Here is an 11,333-nt window from a genome sequence, read left to right as displayed (position 1 = left end):
GAAGAGGTTCAAGTATCAAAATACACAGACCTCATGGACAACTTTGAGGGGTTCAAAATACAGTGGCGGAACTAGCTGCAGATGTGGTGGGAACAGCAAGAGAACTAGCAGTGGGGCCTGAAGATGTGGCTGAATTGCCGCAATTTCATGATCAAACTTGAAGAGGAGATTCTCCTTATGGATCGACATGGAAGTGGTTTCGTGAGATGGAATCCATTCCTGTGAAGATGTTGTTAAGACTGCTGAAATGACAACAAAAGATTTAGACTACGACCTCAACTTCGTTGATAAAACAGGTTTGAGAGGACCGACTCCAATTTTGAAAGAAGTTCTGTTGTGGGCCAGATGCTGTCCAGCAGCACTGCAAGCTTCAGAGAAGCTGTTCACCAAAGTCAGTCACTGCAGCCAGCCTCACTGGTGTCTCATATTAAGAAACTGCTGCAGCCACCACCCTGTCGGTCAGCAGATCAGTGCTGAGGCAAGACCCTCCACCAGCAAACAGAGGAGGACTCTCTGAAGGCCCAGGTGATGATTAGAATGTTAAAACAATGAAATATGTTTACATTAAGGCACATACATTGTGTTTTCAGACATAATGTTATTGCATGCTCAACAGACTACAGCATAGTGGAAATATAACTTCCATAAGCAGCAGGAAACCAAAATATTTGTATGATTTGTTGCAATATTTGCTTTATTGCAGTGGCCTGGAGTCAAGCCAGCAACATCTTGGAGGTTCCCCTGTATTATATTCCGTTAAAATGTTAAATTTCCTGATTTTGATCATTTTATTGTATTTGGGTGATAGAAAGTCATGTTCTTGGGAAATACACACCAGAGTGTTTAGGGAGAAAGGAGGCCGATGTCTGCAACTTACATATGTATGGTATTTACATGAAAACACATAGAGAGAGAAAGAATAGGGCGAAATGTCAGTGATGGTGAATTTGGGTGAAGGGTACACAGGAATCCCTTATATTCTTGCAACCTGTCTGTTGAATTTATACCAAAATAAAAAGTTACAAAAAATAATAACTAAAAAATGAGTAAGCAGCCCCAAACCTGTGATGTCACGCTGTATCCCAGCACTGCTCTTTCAGGTTCTCGATTTCCTCCAACCCTGAAACACGTTCATGCCGGCTTGGTCCCCCACCCCCCCCAGGGCACTGGAGACTGTCCTGCTCAAGTGGGTGGCCCATTCCTCGGATGGTTTGGATGTCCTTATCCTCCTCCTCCTAGCTCGAGAGATGCCAGAAGCATCCACTCACTACATGCTGGGCTCTAGCGCTGACCCTGGTGGTCCCAGGGTCAGTGAGAGAGACCCTGCCCCCACCCTCAGGGAAGCAACAGACACAGGACAGGAATTACAAGGGGAGGAGGGTGGGAGGAGAGGGGCTCAGGGACCCAGTAGTCTGGAGCAGGGTGGGAGCAGGAAGGCTTCTAGGTGGAGATAGTTTACACCAAGATCCAAAGGAAGAGGAAGAAAGCTAGGAGAGGAGAAGGGGCGAAATGCTTCCCAGCAAGTCTGTGAGTTAGGTGTCCTGAGCCCATTTTACAGGTGGGAAGACTGAGGCTCCAGGTGTGTAATTAACTTGCCCCAAAACAGGTGCCATGGCTGGGACATGCTGGCCCTGGGATCCTCACTGCCCCACCTTCCTGTAAGTGAGAAGGGTGACATCTATGGGAACCGGAGACAGCTCTAGGAGGGGGGACATCTGGGGTAGGGGCTGCCTCTTCCATTCCCAGGAGGCCAGGATGCAGATAACCAGCAGGATTTTCAGGCACCACTGTCTCCAGTCTCCACTTATTGCGGAGCTATTTCCCCAGAATTCCATAATCTTAAGAGCCAGGTTTCTCCCCTGATAATGAAATTGGAGAGATCACTCCAAGGGGAAAATCGGGCCACTCAACCTGCCCTCTCAACTTCTCAGCCTTCTACCTGCCAGAGCTGCCGGGATGTCCGGGGAGCGGGAGAGCACCGTAGACCAGATGCCCAGGTAAGGAACCAGATGCATAGCCCTGCCGCTTAGAAGCCTGACGTCTCGAGTCTGGGCCTCCGTCTTGTCCCTAAAACACCGGCACCAGTGGTGCCGCAGCCTTGGCTCAGGGTTGGACGGCTTTATAAGGACAGCGGTGGTGTTGATCAGAATGACGGTCGTTTTGAGACTGAAACACCTCATTTTCTCCCTCTGTGGCCCAGATACCGAGGAATGAGGTCCAGTCTCCTTCTCTGGCCGGCTCCACTCCTTCCAGACTGTGTGGTGGTTTTTCCCCTCGTTGCTTTGCCAAAAGTGAGTCACAGACTTAACCACCTGCCCTTCGGAAGAAAATCATTATTTTAACCAAGAAGAGAGGGATGGCAAACCTTAGGAAACAGTAGGAAACTCCTAAGGTGTCAGCAGGGATGGGTCTCAGACTCCACATTCACCCCACGGTGGCCTCTTGGTGTGTCTGCTGCAGGGGCTTCAGGGACCTAACCCCAAAGTACAGCTGGGGAGAGGGATTTAAGAGGCTGGCACCTGGAAAGATTCCAGCGGCCTCTGTGTTTAGGCTGGACCTGTGGCCTCAGCTCACCTGGGCGAGCTGCCTTTCAAAACGGCCCCAGGCGGCTCCGCCACTGATAATGGTCCTCAGTGATTAGCATGGCCAAAGGACCGCTGCATCTCCTGACTCCAGGAGAGGGGACATCCCTCCTTCCATGCCCAGGAGGCAAGGATGCAGATAACTAACAGGATTTTCAGGGACTGGAGACCAGTCCCTGAGACAAACTGAGTTATTTTTGCTGGGCTATTTCCCTAGAAATTCTGTAGACTGAGAACCAGATCTCTCCCCTGAATAATGACATTGGAGTGGTCATGGCATCCTCAGCATTTAAGATGGCCATGCCAAAATTTTGTGGCCATACAGAGATGTGCTGCACTGGGTGATCACATACCCTGAAACACGACGTGACTGATAAGGCTGCTCTAGTACTGTGTTTATGGATTGCTTTCACTCATCTAACGCAGATGTATTCTCAGAGTGCTTGCTCTTGGCTGAGCACTGACGATAGGGAGCTTCCCAGGGCGCCATGATTCAGGGAGGCCGGATGGTGGGCCCATTGACACCCGTGAGAATGGCAGTCGGTGGCGGGGTTACGTGGTCCTATGAAGTGGGAGTGCTTGTGTGTGCAGTCAGGGAGGCTTCCTGGAGAAGGAGTCCGGTGTTTATCCTAAGAGCAATTGGCTACAGCAGTTGAGGTTTTAATCAGGGGGTGATGGTGATCAGATTTGCATTTTGAAAGTGTGTTCTGCCGACATTGTGGAGAACGGCTTGTTGGAGTTGAGGGTGGGAGCCAGGGAGGAGGCTGTCGCCCACCCCTGGTGAGAGGCCTCAGCCAAATATTTCTGAAGTGCTTCCCACTCTCTGGGCTGAGGGGATGGAGAAAGGTGGATGGGTTGAGAGATACTGAACGGACCATCCTGACAGGACTCGGGTTCACAGGTTTGGGCAGAAGGAGAAGTCAGAGTCACAGTTGCCTCCAGGTGTCCGGCTCAGAGAATTGGGCCAGGCGGTGTCTGCTTGTCCAGGTAACTCATGTGAGAGGGGGAAATAAAACTCTTTGTCATCATAAACTTAAAAAGTACAAAACATAGCTTACAGTACAATATTGTCCTTGTTTTAAAATGTACGGAAAAAAAGACTGAAAGGAAATTCACTGAAGATTAACAGAGGTTCTCTCTGCACACAGGATTCTCGACTTTCTGCTTTTCTCTGTTTCCCAAATAATTGTTAATGAAAATGTACTAATACAATAATTAGGGAAAACCACACATGAAAAGGGATGTGTATTTCATCAGTTCTAGGACAGTCCAGCCTCTGATGGAGGTAGTGTTTCATTTTTTCCCAAAGAATAAGTCTAGCTGGTCAGAGCAGAAAAGTTCCCGTAGCTGGCACTCCATAGCTTAACCTCTCCATTTCCATCAGGATCTGCCAGCCAGGCTCAGCCCCCATTTCCTCTGAAAGCAGTTCTTGCTCCATTTGTTGAATCCAGGTGTGTAGCACTCTGAATGTTATAAGCTCGTTGCCATTTTCTTCTGTAAGTTCAATGTCATGTTTTCTCCTGTTCTCCCAAAGAAAACTTGCAAAGCAAACTAGCTGCACGTGCTCGACATCTTCCCACAGTTGAGTATTACTCAGCCATTAAAAAGAATACATTTGAATCAGTTCTAATAAGGTGGATGAAACTGGAGCCTATCATACAGAGTGAAGTAAGCCAGAAAGAAAAACACCAATACAGTATGCTGCTGCTGCTGCTAAGTTGCTTCAGTCATGTCCAACTCTGTGCGACCCCATAGACGGCAGCCCACCAGGCTCCCCCGTCCCTGGGATTCTCCAGGCAAGAACACTGGACTGGGTTGCCATTTCCTTCTCCAATGCATGAAAGTAAAAAGCTAAAGTAAAGTCGCTCAGTCATGTCTGACTCTTAGCGACCCCATGGACTGCAGCCTACCAGGCTCCTCCATCCATGGATTTTCCAGGCAAGAGTACTGTACTAACACATATATATGGAATTTAGAAAGATGGTAACAATAACCCTGTATGCGAGACAGCAAAAGAGACACAGAAGTCTGGAACAGTCTTTTGGACTCTGTGGGAGAAGGCTAGGGTGGGATGATTTGGGAGAATGGCATTGAAACATGTATAATATCATATGTGAAACAAAACGCCAGTCCAGGCTCGATGCAGGATACAGGATGCTTGGGGCTGGTGCACTGGGATGACCCAGAGGGATGGTACGGGGAGGGACGTGGGAGGGGGGTTCAGGATGGGGAGCACGTGTACACCCGTGGCGGATTCATGTTGATGTATGGCAAAACCAATAGAATATTGTAAAGTAATTAGCCTCCAATTAAATAAATAAATTTATATTTAAAAAAAAAATGAAGTGTTCCCTTCCCTGGCTTCAAAAGGCCGGACAGCTGCTCTGTTTTGTTTCACGTCGGGCCCCAGGAAGATAGGATTTGGGTCAGGAAGAGCCCCTTGGAAGCAGCCTTCCCAGTAAATCCAGTCTGTTTGCTCAGGAACGACAAAAGGTTGAAACGCTTTAAAACATGAGCCTGCAGGATTGAGTCTGGCGCAGGGGGACCCCTGACTGTCTGGGGAAGATCGTGACTCCATTCCTGGAGATTAACCCCCAGATGCAGATGTGGGGGAGGGGGCTGCACTCCAGGTCCCTGCAGCCTCCAGCCGTTGATTTCCAAAGGGCTTCCCTCCCCGCCGGGCACAGCCTGGCACTGCAGCACTGGAGACCTGGGAGGACCCTGACCCCTTTGGTTCTGCAGAGTGTCGGGTTTTTAGTCAGGTTCCTGTTCCAAAAGTCCAAATCTCAGCCTGCGTGAGAGGTGGTTGTCCCTCCTTGAAGAAGTTTGGAGGACAGAGTGCTTCTGCCTTGACAAAATAGTAGCAGAGCAATAACAGTCATAGTAGCTGGAATACTAACAGTGATAGTACTAACCGTAGTCAAAATAGAAATTGTAGTAGCAATGTAGTAGTAATAGTTATGGTATTACCATTAATACTAGCAATGATAAAAAGACTAGTAATGATAGTAACACAATGGTTATCATAACAGTGACAATAATAGTAATAGTAATAGTAACAATGCGTGCTAAGTTGCTTCAGTATCTCTGACTCTTTGCAACCCCATGGACTGTAGCCCACCAGGCTCCTCTGTCCAAGAGATTCTCCAGGCAAGAATACTGGAGTGGGTTACCATTTACTCCTCCAGGGGATCTTCCTGACCAAGGGATTAATAGCAGTGATAATGGTTCAGTTCAGTTCAGTCGCTCAGTCGTGTCTGACTCTTTGTGACCCCATGAATCGCAGCACACCAGGCCTCCCTGTCCATCACCAACTCCTGGAGTTCACTCAGACTCACGTCCATGGAGTCAGTGATGCCATCCAGCCATCTCATCCTCTGTCGTCCCCTTCTCCTCTTGCCCCCAATCCTTCCCAGCATCAGAGTCTTTTGTAGTTACGGTAATAATAGTGATGGTAGGAGGTAATGATAGCAGTAGTAATAGTAGTGATCATAATCATGGTGGGAATGAAGGAGGAAACAGAACAGGCTCCATCTTGAAGGCAGGACTGCACCTTGGGCCGGACTGTGGACTTTGAGCCCTATGCCCAGTGTCTATGGAAACGACATACCAACTGGAAAACCAGGCCCCCTGGATGGAAGAGCCTACACTGCCTGCTCACAGGTCAGTGTTGCCTCTTGGAACAGACAGAAACCTCCAGGGACTCAGGTAAAAGGCACACTGCCCTTTGAATACCTGGAAGTAGACTTCACTGAAATGAAGCCTCACCGACACTACCATTACCTGCTGGTCATAATATGTACTTTCTCGGGATGGGTAGCAGCTTTTCCTACCCGGACTGAAAGAGCATCAGCAGTAGCCTGGTGCCTGCTTAGGGAGATAGTTCCCAGATTTGGATTTCCTACCAGCACTGGATCGGACAATGGCCCGGCTTTCGTAACTGATTTAGTATAGCAAGTAAGCAGCACTTTAAACATCAAGTGGAAATTACATGCAACACATAGGTCCCAGAGTCCTGGGATGGTGGAAGGAACCAACCGGACACTTAAAGAGACAGTCTCCAAGTAGATCTTAAGAGACTGACTCTTCTGGGTGGACTTGTTTCCAACAGCTCTGCTCAGACTCAGGATGACGCCACAGTCCCAAGGCTCTTCTCCATACAAAATTGTGTATGGGAGGCCCCCTCCCACAATAAAACAGGTGCCAACAAATTTGCCTCAGGTAAGGGGAGATGAGATTTCACAGCAGATGGAACAACTGGGTAAGGAACACCTTACCAGGCGATAAATCAGGTAACTAAGTTTGTACAAGAAAGGGCGCCAACCCCCCTTGGGGAACAGATTCACAAATTTATGCCCAGGGATCAGGTGTGGTCAAAGCCTGGAAACACGACTCCTTGGCCCCACACTGGAAGGGTCCATATACTGTTGTTCTGACCAGCCCTACTGGAGTTAAAGTTGCAGGTGTGGATCCACCACATGACAGTGAGGACAGCATACCACACAGACCCGGAGGACGCCGAGTGGACTACACAACAGGCCCCCACTGAGCCCCGTGAAACCAAGATCATCTTAAAGAAGAAACAGAGGGGAAGCTCTGCAATCAACTGCTGCTACAAGGACTTGCTGGTATCATCTTGAGACTAACCAGAGTTTCAGTACAAAGAGGGACCTGTGCTATGATTAAAGTTGAATGTTGTGTCTGTATTCCTGATTTATCTGGCTATATATCAGCCACCCTAGCTGTCACGAAAGGTCAGGTAAAATTTATGTCTGATGATAATCTTCCTTGTTGGACTTCAGTCCTATCTTGGGTGAAGGGTGATTGGTGGAAAACTGTATTTACCATTGTTATAGCTGCCTTGATAGTTCTGCTTTGTGGACCCTTTATTTTACAATGTTTTATGAACTTTGTAACCCAAAGGTTGATGACGTTCTCCCAAATTAGAGGTCGGAGAGTCAGGGTGCAATATATCCCTATGAATGGTGCTCATACTATGAGTTAAGAGCATCAAGAGCGGGGAATGAAGGAGGAAACAGACAGATCAGGCTCCATCTTGAAAGCAGGACTCCACCTTGGGCCGGATGGTGGACTTTGAGCTCTATGCCCAGTATCTATGGAAACGACATACCAACTGGAAAACCAGGCCCCCTGCACGGAAGAGCCCCAGGACTCGTACCTAGACTGTCTCTTGCCTAAAAGAATACCCTAATTATCTGTGTAACCGAAGAGAATCATAAATTCTATTATGCTTATTGGGGTATGACCACAGGCCTACTGATAATTGTCCCCTGTTAACTACCTAGGCTTTGATTGTATCTTTCTTTTCCTTTGTTCAGACTAGTTTCAGGGAATGTGGGGAGGTGGGTTTGGCACATACACTTAGGGTATATAAGGTTTTCAGAAAAACTGGTCAGGGTCCTTGGCTAAGAGGAGACTCTGCCTTGGGCCGCCAGTGTAATAACTGCACCCCACCCTCTGCATCATCCTTCTGAGTGAGTTTGTTTCCCGGAACGCGTGGCTGCGAAGTAATACCAGTGGCAACAATGATAGTGGGACAGTACCGCTGTCACTGCCGCTTCCTAGGCACTGTGTACCCGGTGCCGCTGGGAACGCGAGACAGAAGCAAACACAGTCGCCTCCCTGACGCCTGCGGGAAAGGTCCTGTCCTCACCGTCCCCTGTGTTCTTACGAAGACATTGAGGCGGGGGCCGTTCACTTGGTTGCCCCAAGTCTCTCAGCTGTCAAGAGGCAGGGCCAGGATTTGAATCCAAATTTGGATCCGTGTCACTTCGCAGGCTCTGTGTGGGTCCCAGCCTGGCTGCCCCAGAGGATCACTGGATCCTGTGATCCAGTGTGCCTGGCCCCTCCAGGGACTCTGCTCAGCCAGTCTGTGGAGAGCTTGGCCTTGGTTTTGTGTGGTGAGCTCTGAGGGCGATCTGGCACTCAGCCGGGGTGACCATCACCACACTGCACAGTAGTTCCACGCCGGGGGCAGCAGGACCCCTGATGATTACACAGCTTGTCACCCACCCTCTGAGTTTCTGATTTAAGAGATCTGGGGGGCCCCAGGAAACTGCATTTCTACTAATCTCTCGGGGTGCTGAGCTGCTGGTCAGAGACCACCCCCCCGAGAAACCGCCCCTCCCCAGAGCAGAAACTGTCCATGTGTGCACGCGTTCACTCAGCAAACTCTCGTGAGCGCCTACTGTGTGCAGCCCTCTGCCAAGCTGACAGGGCAAAAGGGGAGGTTACACACACCCCTCTGTCCTTCCTTCCCTGACAGCATGGAGCCCGTGGGGGCTGTGGGGGGCCTGAGGGATGAGAGAGGGTCCTCGTGGCAGGCACTGGACTGAAGGGGCTTCCCGGACCCTCAGCCCACTGTATGGGGAGCTCCTTTGTCCTCAGCCCCTAAGCTAACTTCCAAACTTTCCGTTTAAGCCCGTCACATAAGTGTTCCCTGAGGCCTCGAACCTTCCAGATGGGCCTGTGGCCATCCCACCAGCTGCTCCTGGGATGTCAGCCCCGACCTCTTTCCTGGGCCCTGGAATTCCTGGAGCAGCCTGACACGGAGCAGCTGCCGAAACATCAGGAGGCCACGTCAAACAGCCTTTGTGCTCCTGGCTCCTCCTGCAGGCAGCTGCAGTGGGGGAGGGGCTGGGTCCTCATGACCCCAAACTTCTGGGCCCACAACACACACCAGTCTCGAGGCAGGGACGCCGGCCACCTCCCATCCACAGAACAGCCTGTCCTTGTCCCTCCTGCTCTCCTTGGATGCATTCCCGGGCCCTCGGTGAGGAATCTCCTCCCACTGCCCTCAGGCCACCCTCATGACCGCATCCAGGGGCCACTGGGGGTCCCAGGCCTCCAGGTCCTTCCGAATTACCTGGAAGCTGTCATAAAATAGCCAGCTGGGGGCCACGCCTGAGAGCCTGATCCTGGAGGTCTGGGAGGGATCTTCATGTTTGATGAGGTATCCAGACCATACAGGGGTTCCTTGGACCACACTTTGAAAAGCACTGGTGGAGATAGTAAACTCTCATTACATGATACGTTTTGTATATATATATATATATACATACACACACACACACACACACACACACACACGAGAGGCTATTTTGTATCTATGTACGTATAGAGATAAAAGGGCTTCCCAGGTGGCTCTATTGGTAAAGAATGCAGGAGACGGAAGAGTTGTGGGTTAGACCCCTGGGTCGAGGGGATCCCCTGAGGAGGGCATGGCAACCCACTCCAGTATTCTTACCTGGAGAATCCTGTGGACAGAGGAGCCTGGCGGGGTACAATCCATAGGGTCACAAAGGGATGGACAAGCCTGGAGCAATTTAGCATCCACACACATATGGATACATTGATACCATGTCATATTAGTTTCCTAGGGCTGCCATAGCAAATTACCCAAACTGGGTGACTTAAATCAGCAGACATATATTCTCCCACAGTCTGGAGGCCAAAAGTCCAAAATCAAGGTGTGGGCAGGGTCAGCTCTCTTGGGAGGATCCAGGGGAGGGTCCTTCCAGCTCCCGGTGGCCCCAGACATTCTTTGACTTGTGGCCACATCCTTCAAAATTGGCCTTCAAGCAGAAGGACAGGGAAGATGCCCGAGTTCAAGTCCACCCCCCAGGACGGAGCCGCAGGCTGGATCCCTGGCCCTGTCTCCAAGCAGTCAGGCTTTGCCCCACAGCCAGCAAAGTGGCTGATCAAACGGCGCGTTTTTCTGAGACCGCACACTTCCATCTGGCATCTGTCAGTCAACACTTACAGTCCTCACCCCTCGAGGTTCCCCACCCTCCCTGGCCTCTCCTGCCAGCTCCTGTCCTTCTCCGTTTATGCCCAGCCCTGGGCCTCTTCCCTCCTCTTAGACCCACCTTCTAAGAGTTTTAAGTGTCATCGATGTGCGGGTCACCTCACACCCCCTTTAGCTCTTGCCTCCCTGAGTTCTGGGTCCATAGAATTCCAGGGCCAACCACTCAAATGTCTTCCAGTTTCCTCACTGGCCAGTAATGAAGGTAGGAAAGCTCGTAGCCTATCTGAGCCCCCGCTGGTGTCTGTGGCCTTGGCTGGTGTCTATCTCTCAAGGCAGATGCAAAGTGCACACCCGCCCCTCCAGCTTGGAGCTCCCAGAGCTGGGAGCAGGGCCACGGCCAGCTTCTCCTACCTTCCAGGGTCAGAGGAGACAGCTGCCCTCTGTTCTCGGAAGGACCCTACCTGCCCTTCTCGGGTACATAAAACTTAAAGCCAGCGGCAAAGCATTCCTATCCTCCAGTATGAGCTTTGGAGTTCAGGTGGCACTGTCTGCTGGAACGAAGTGCAAGGACTTGAACTTACTCTTACTAAAGTGTAAATGACTGACAACAGATCAGTTCCCAAGGAAAACCAAGTATGAGGACCCTGGTTCTGGGTCAGGGAGCAGGCACCCCTGCCTACAGTCAGCAATCGAGGGGCACCTCCCAAAGGAGGTGGTGCAGAATTGCCCGCCACTGGGGGGCAGCAGAGCACCAGGGATCAGTTTACAAATAGAAAGGCAGGGGTCCGAGTAGGTACCTTGATAAGTTGTGAAACTACTGCCCACCCGTCTAGACAGCCCTTCTTCCTTCCAACTGAAGGAACAACGCCCAAGGATACAAAGGTCCCAAGTGCAGCAGGGGCCTCATCCCTCACGGGCAGGCTTGCCCAAGTAGAGACAGAAGCGCTTCACACCTTGTGCAGGCCTTGTGGCCCAGCCCTGAT

This window comes from Bos indicus x Bos taurus, chromosome 18 (genome assembly GCF_003369695.1).
Source record: "Bos indicus x Bos taurus breed Angus x Brahman F1 hybrid chromosome 18, Bos_hybrid_MaternalHap_v2.0, whole genome shotgun sequence".
NCBI lineage: Eukaryota > Metazoa > Chordata > Mammalia > Artiodactyla > Bovidae > Bos > Bos indicus x Bos taurus.
The sequence above is the reverse complement of the archived record's forward strand: the minus strand, read 5'-3'. Positions refer to the sequence as shown.